We start from the raw sequence: 7,846 nt of genomic DNA, 5'->3' as shown, positions 1-7,846 counted from the left end.
TTGATTAACAGGGATGATTCCAACAGTGTGTATATGAATGTGTGCACACAGCCTCCAGAAACTGAGGAAAACTTGTTTTGATGTATGTATTTTATTTTTTTAAGATTTTTAATTTATTTATTCATGAGAAACACAGACAGAGAGGCAAAGACATAGGCAGAGGGAGAAGCAGTTTCCAAGCAGGGAGCCTGAGGTGGGACTCCATCCCGGGACCCTGGGATCACAATCTAAGCTGAAGGCAGAGGCTCAACCACTGAGCTGCCCGGGTGTCCCGAGATAGTATTTTAAAACATGATGTGGCTCCTTGGGTGGCTCAGTTGGATGAGCATCTGAGTCTTGATTTCGGCTCAGGTCGTGATCTCGGGATCGAGCCCCACATGGGATTCCCTCCCCAGCAGGGAGTCTGCTTTGAGATGCTCTCTGCCCCTCCCCCACCCCGAGCTCTCTCTCTCTCTCTCTCTCTCAAGTAAATAAAATCTTTTTTAAAAGTAAAAAATTTTAAGAAAGATAAAATATAGTAACATATACAAAATACAGTAATAATTCTAAGAAGGCATGAAAATTAATTATGGACTAATGAAAAAATAACCCTGGCTGTAGGGTAGACCTGAGGCATGAGCGTGCAAAATGTAGGCTCATTATTCATTCGATTTTGTCTTTCTTTTTTTTTTTTGGGGGGGGGGGGGGCTCTATTTCTTTTTTTTTTTTTATTGGTGTTCAATTTACTAACATACAGAATAACCCCCAGTGCCCGTCACCCATTCACTCCCACCCCCCGCCCTCCTCCCCTTCCAACACCCCTAGTTCGTTTCCCAGAGTTAGCAGTCTTTACGTTCTGTCTCCCTTTCTGATATTTCCCACACATTTCTTCCCCCTTCCCTTATATTCCCTTTCACTATTATTTATATTCCCCAAATGAATGAGAACGTATAATGTTTGTCCTTCTCCGACTGACTTACTTCACTCAGCATAATGCCCTCCAGTTCCATCCACGTTGAAGCAAATGGTGGGTATTTGTCATTTCTAATGGCTGAGGAATATTCCATTGTATACATAAACCACATCTTCTTTATCCATTCATCTTTCGTTGGACACCGAGGCTCCTTCCACAGTTTGGCTATCGTGGCCATTGCTGCTATAAACATCGGGGTGCAGGTGTCCCGGCATTTCACTGCATCTGTACCTTTGGGGTAAATCCCCAGCAGTGCAATTGCTGGGTCGTAGGGCAGGTCTATTTTTAACTGTTTGAGGAACCTCCACACAGTTTTCCAGAGTGGCTGCACCAGTTCACATTCCCACCAACAGTGTAAGAGGGTTCCCTTTTCTCCGCATCCCCTCCAACATTTGTTGTTTCCTGCCTTGTTAATTTTCCCCATTCTCACTGGTGTGAGGTGGTATCTCATTGTGGTTTTGATTTGTATTTCCCTGATGGCAAGTGATGCAGAGCATTTTCTCATGTGCATGTTGGCCATGTCTATGTCTTCCTCTGTGAGATTTCTGTTCATGTCTTTTGTCCATTTCATGATTGGATTGTTTGTTTCTTTGGTGTTGAGTTTAAGAGGTTCTTTATAGATCTTGGAAACTAGCCCTTTATCTGATATGTCATTTGCAAATATCTTCTCCCATTCTGTAGTTGTCTTTGAGTTTTGTTGACTGTATCCTTTGCTGTGCAAAAGTTTCTTATCTTGATGAAGTCCCAATAGTTCATTTTTGCTTTTGTTTCTTTTGCCTTCGTGGATGTATCTTGCAAGAAGTTACTATGGCCGAGTTCAAAAAGGGTGTTGCCTGTGTTCTTCTCTAGGATTTTGATGGAATCTTGTCTCACATTTAGATCTTTCATCCATTTTGAGTTTATCTTTGTGTATGGTGCAAGAGAGTGGTCTAGTTTCATTCTTCTGCATGTGGATGTCCAATTTTCCCAGCACCATTTATTGAAGAGACTGTCTTTCTTCCAATGGATAGTCTTTCCTCCTTTATCGAATATTAGTTGCCCATAAAGTTCAGGGTCCACTTCTGGATTCTCTATTCTGTTCCACTGATCTATGTGTCTGTTTTTGTGCCAGTACCACACTGTCTTGATGACCACAGCTTTGTAGTACAACCTGAAATCTGGCATTGTGATGCCCCCAGATATGGTTTTCTTTTTTAAAATTCCCCTGGCTATTCGGGGTCTTTTCTGATTCCACACAAATCTTAAAATAATTTGTTCTAACTCTCTGAAGAAAGTCCATGGTATTTTGATAGGGATTGCATTAAACGTGTATATTGCCCTGGGTAACATTGACATTTTCACAATATTAATTCTGCCAATCCATGAGCATGGAATGTTTTTCCATCTCTTTGTGTCTTCCTCAGTTTCTTTCAGAAGTGTTCTATAGTTTTGAGGGTATAGATCCTTTACCTCTTTGGTTAGGTTTATTCCTAGGTATCTTATGCTTTTGGGTGCAATTGTAAATGGGATTGACTCCTTAATTTCTCTTTCTTCGGTCTCATTGTTAGTGTATAGAAATGCCACTGACTTCTGGGCATTGATTTTGTATCCTGCCACGCTACCGAATTGCTGTATGAGTTCTAGCAATCTTGGGGTGGAGACTTTTGGGTTTTCTATGTAGAGTATCATGTCATCGGCGAAGAGGGAAAGTTTGACTTCTTCTTTGCCAATTTGAAGGCCTTTAATGTCCTTTTGTTGTCTGATTGCTGAGGCTAGGACTTCCAGTACTATGTTGAACAGCAGTGGTGAGAGTGGACATCCCTGTCTTGTTCCTGATCTTAGGGGAAAGGCTCCCAGTGCTTCCCCATTGAGAATGATATTTGCTGTGGGCTTTTCATAGATGGCTTTTAAGATGTCGAGGAATGTTCCCTCTATCCCTACACTCTAAAGAGTTTTGATCAGGAATGGATGCTGTATTTTGTCAAATGCTTTCTCTGCATCCAATGAGAGGATCATATGGTTCTTGGTTTTTCTCTTGCTGATATGATGAATCACATTGATTGTTTTACGGGTGTTGAACCAGCCTTGTGTCCCAGGGATAAATCCCACTTGGTCATGGTGAATAATTTTTTTAATGTACTGTTGGATCCTATTGGCCAGTATCTTGTTGAGAATTTTTGCATCCATGTTCATCAGGGATATTGGTCTGTAATTCTCCTTTTTGGTGGGGTCTTTGTCTGGTTTTGGAATTAAGGTGATGCTGGCCTCATAGAACGAATTTGGAAGTACTCCATCTCTTTCTATCTTTCCAAACAGCTTTAGGAGTATAGGTATGGTTTCTTCTTTAAACGTTTGATAAAATTCCCCTGGGAAGCCATCTGGCCCTGGACTCTTGTGTCTTGGGAGGTTTTTGATGACTGCTTCAATTTCCTCCCTGGTTATTGGCCTGTTCAGGTTTTCTATTTCTTCCTGTTCCAGTTTTGGTAGTTTGTGGCTTTCCAGGAATGCGTCCATTTCTTCTAGATTGCCTAATTTATTGGCGTATAGCTGTTCATAATATGTTTTTAAAATCGTTTGTATTTCCTTGGTGTTGGTAGTGATCTCTCCTTTCTCATTCATGATTTTATTGAGTCTTCTCTCTCTTCTTTTTAATAAGGCTGGCTAATGGTTTATCTATCTTGTTAATTCTTTCAAAGAACCAACTCCTGGTTTTGTTGATCTGTTCCACAGTTCTTCTGGTCTCGATTTCGTTGAGTTCTGCTCGAATCTGTATTAACTCCCTTCTTCTCTTGGGTGTAGGATCTATTTGCTGTTTTTTCTCTAGCTCCTTTATGTGTAAGGTTAGCTTTTGTATTTGAGTTCTTTCCAGTTTTTGAATGGATGCTTGTATTGCGATGTATTTCCCCCTTAGGACTGCTTTTGCTGCATCCCAAAGATTTTGAACGGTTGTATCTTCATTCTCATTAGTTTCCATGAATCTTTTTAATTCTTCCTTAATTTCCTGGTTGACCCTTTTATCTTTTAGCAGGATGGTCCTTAACCTTCACGTGTTTGAGGTCCTTCCAAACTTCTTGTTGTGATTTAGTTCTAATTTCAAGGCATTATGGTCTGAGAATATGCAGGGGACAATCCCAATCTTTTGGTATCGGTTCAGACCCGATTTGTGACCCAATATGTGGTCTATTCTGGAGAAAGTTCCATGTGCGCTTGAGAAGAATGTGTATTCAGTTGAGTTTGGATGTAAAGTTCTGTAGATATCTGTGAAATCCATCTGGTCCAGTGTATCATTTAAAGCTCTCGTTTCTTTGGAGATGTTGTGCTTAGAAGACCTATCGAGTATAGAAAGAGCTAGATTGAAGTCACCAAGTATAAGTGTATTATTATCTAAGTATTTCTTCACTTTGGTTAATAATTGATTGATATATTTGGCAGCTCCCACATTCGGGGCATATATATTGAGGATTGTTAAGTCCTCTTGTTGAATAGATCCTTTAAGTATGATATAGTGTCCCTCTTCATCTCTCACTACAGTCTTTGGGGTAAATTTTAGTTTATCTGATATAAGGATGGCTACCCCTGCTTTCTTTTGAGGACCATTCGAATGGTAAATGGTTCTCCAACCTTTTATTTTCAGGCTGTAGGTGTCTTTCTGTCTAAAATGAGTCTCTTGTAGACAGCAAATAGATGGGTCCTGCTTTTTTATCCAGTCTGAAACCCTGCAGCCTTTTGATGGGGTCATTAAGCCCGTTCACATTCAGAGTTACTATTGAGAGATATGAGTTTAGTGTCATCATGATATCTATTCAGTCCTTGTTTTTGTGGACTGTTCCACTGAACTTCTTCTTAAAGGGGAATTTTAAGAGTCCCCCTTAAAATTTCTTGCAGAGCTGGTTTGGAGGTCACATATTCTTTCAGTTCCTGCCTGTCTTGGAAGCTCTTTATCTCTCCTTCCATTTTGAATGAGAGCCTTGCTGGATAAAGTATTCTTGGTTGCATGTTCTTCTCATTTAGGACCCTGAATATATCCTGCCAGCCCTTTCTGGCCTGCCAGGTCTCTGTGGAGAGGTCTGCTGTTACCCTAATACTCCTCCCCATAAAAGTCAGGGATTTCTTGTCTCTTGCTGCTTTAAGGATCTTCTCTTTATCTTTGGAATTTGCAAGCTTCACTATTAAATGTCGAGGTGTTGTACGGTTTTTATTGATTTTAGGGGGGGATCTCTCTATTTCCTGGATCTGAATGCCTGTTTCCCTTCCCAGGTTAGGAAAGTTTTCAGCTAGAATTTGTTCAAATACATATTCTGGCCCTCTGTCCCTTTCGGCGCCCTCGGGAACCCCAATTAAACATAGGTTTTTCTTTCTCAGGCTGTCGTTTATTTCCCTTAATCTATCCTCATGGTCTTTTGTTTGTCTCTTTTTTCCTCAGTTTCCCTCTTTGCTATCAACTTGTCTTCTATGTCACTCACTCGTTCTTCCACCTCGTTAACCCTCATCGTTAGGACTTCTAGTTTGGATTGCATCTCATTCAATTGATTTTTAATTTCTGCCTGATTAGCTCTAAATTCTGCAGTCATGAAGTCTCTTGAGTCCTTTATACTTTTTTCTAGAGCCACCAGTAGCTGTATAATAGTGCTTCTGAATTGGCTTTCTGACATTGAATTGTAATCCAGATTTTGTAACTCTGTGGGAGAGAGGACTGTTTCTGATTCTTTCTTTTGAGGTGAGGTTTTCCTTCTAGTCATTTTGCTCAGTGCAGAGTGGCCAAAAGCAAGTTGTATTGGGAATAAGAGAAAAAGAGAGGAAAGAAAGAAGGAAAGAAAAGAGAAAGAGAAAAAAAAAGGGAAAAAAAAAACGAAAAAAAAAAGAGAGAAGAAAAAGAGAAAGAAAAAGAAAGAAAAAAAAGGGGGTGGGGGAAGGAAACAAATCAAAAATCAAAACAAAACAAAAAAACAAAACAACAACAACAAAAAAAAAGAACCACCGGGGAGTATCTTCTGATTCTGTGTACTTTAAGTCCCTTGGCTTCTCCTGGAAGTTGTCCGTCTAGCTGGTGTTCTCGGGGAGGGGTCTGTTGTGCTGATTTTCCGGTGTTAGCAGTTGGGGGAGCTGCTGTGCCCCTGCCTGGTGCAGGGCTCAGTGGGGGTTGTTGACCCCGTGAGGCCGCAGGAGGAACAGCCCCAGTGGCGGGCCGCTCTGGAAACCTGGATTCAGCCCCCGCAGGAACTCCGGAGCTCTCGGTCTGCAGGGCCTGGAGGCTCCGGGGCGGGGCCGCTGATCTGCTCAGCTGGGGCAGGAGCGTCCTCGCTGTCCTGGGCCCTCCCGGCCTCTGCCTGTCCCGGGGGAGGCCGGATCCTGGGCTGTGTCCCGGCGCCCTGTGCTCCGGAGCCTGCGCTGTTGGATTCGCGCTCCCGGGCCGTGCAACCCCCTCCGCGGAGCCGCCCCGGAGCCGCCCCCGAGCCCCTCCGAGCTGCTCCCGGGGCCGCGCAGCCCCCTCCGCGGAGCCGCCGCCCGAGCCCCTCCGAGCTGCTCCGGGTCCCGCCGCCCGCGCTGCAGCCCTTAGGGAGCTCGGCGCACTCTCCCGGGGCGCAGTTGCTCTGTTACTGTCCCGGGGAGCCCGAGGGCATCCCCGCCCTCCTGGGTCCTGCTCCACCTCCCTGGAGCCCCTTTCCCCCGGGAAGGTCGGTGCAGCTCCTGCTCCTCCGGGACGGGGCTCTCCTGTCCTGGGGACACTCGCCCCGGCCTCAGCCCGGCTCCTCGCGGGGCCCCTCCCCCTTGGAGGCCTTTGTTCCTTTACTTCTTTTTCCCCGTCTTCCTACCTTGATAGAAGCGCGAACTCTTCTCACTGTTGCATTCCAGCTGGTCTCTCTTTAATTCTCAGGCCGAATTCATAGATTTTCAGGATGATTGGAAGGTTTTCTAGGTAATTTGGTGGAGACAGGTGACTTGGGGACCCTGCTCTTCCACCATCTTGCTCCTCCCGATTTTGTCTTTCTTGTGAGGTGTTTGTTCTAAAGAATCAGCCGCACTAAATCTATAAATGCATGTTTAGTTATTTAAGGAAATCTAATCTAATTAGAACCAATCTTCAAATGCTCAAGAAAAAGTAGTTTTAAAGTTACATTGAATAAACTGGGCATTAAACCGAGCGCTAATGTTGGTGCGTGTAGCCTTCTCCTGAAACAGGGAGCCAACAATACTCAGAGTCATGACGACCGTGGGTCGTGTTACGGACTTGCTCACTTATGCCAGGACTAATTTCCCAAATCTGCAGGCACTATCATCACCATTGAGGGGGGGGGTGGGGTCAGAGATGTAAGAGGCCTGGTGTCCACCCCAATTCGCTCTGGGCCCTGGGGAGGGACACAGTAAGTAAGTGGTGGGAACGCAGCTGGGGACGAGCCTGGGGGCGAAGGGACAGAGGACTGGGGGGCCTGCCCCACTACTGGGAGGGAGATCATGGAAGGCTCCCCAGAGCAGCGGTGGCCACGCTGGCCTCTGAAGGATGACAGTGACAGCTTGGATGAGATGGGGCCGGTCCTGGGGAAGGGGCCCAACCCGGGGAGGGGTGCAGGGAGAGGGCTCTGGCGGGTGGGAGGGCAGAGTCAGGAAGGGCGGATAGGGCCTGATTGTGATGGAGCTTGGGTGCCATGCTCTGAACCCAGACTTTCTCCTTTGGAACACGCGGAGCCCCCCGGGGACGCTGCATGGATGGGGGACCCTGGTGTTTCTGAGGCAACACCAGGTTACAAAGGGGAGGAATCCATCACTGATCTTCTGTTACCCACCCTCACTGCGATCCTGGGAAACAAGGTGACCAGACTGCACGCACAGCAGAATGACGTAGGGAGCCTCCCATCCGCCTGGAAGGCTTTGGGTCCTTGTTAGTCCCTCCCCCCAGAGCCCCAGGACCTGGGCCAA

Source organism: Canis lupus, chromosome 1 (genome assembly GCF_011100685.1).
Source record: "Canis lupus familiaris isolate Mischka breed German Shepherd chromosome 1, alternate assembly UU_Cfam_GSD_1.0, whole genome shotgun sequence".
NCBI classification, from domain to species: Eukaryota; Metazoa; Chordata; class Mammalia; order Carnivora; family Canidae; genus Canis; species Canis lupus.
The sequence above is the reverse complement of the archived record's forward strand: the minus strand, read 5'-3'. Positions refer to the sequence as shown.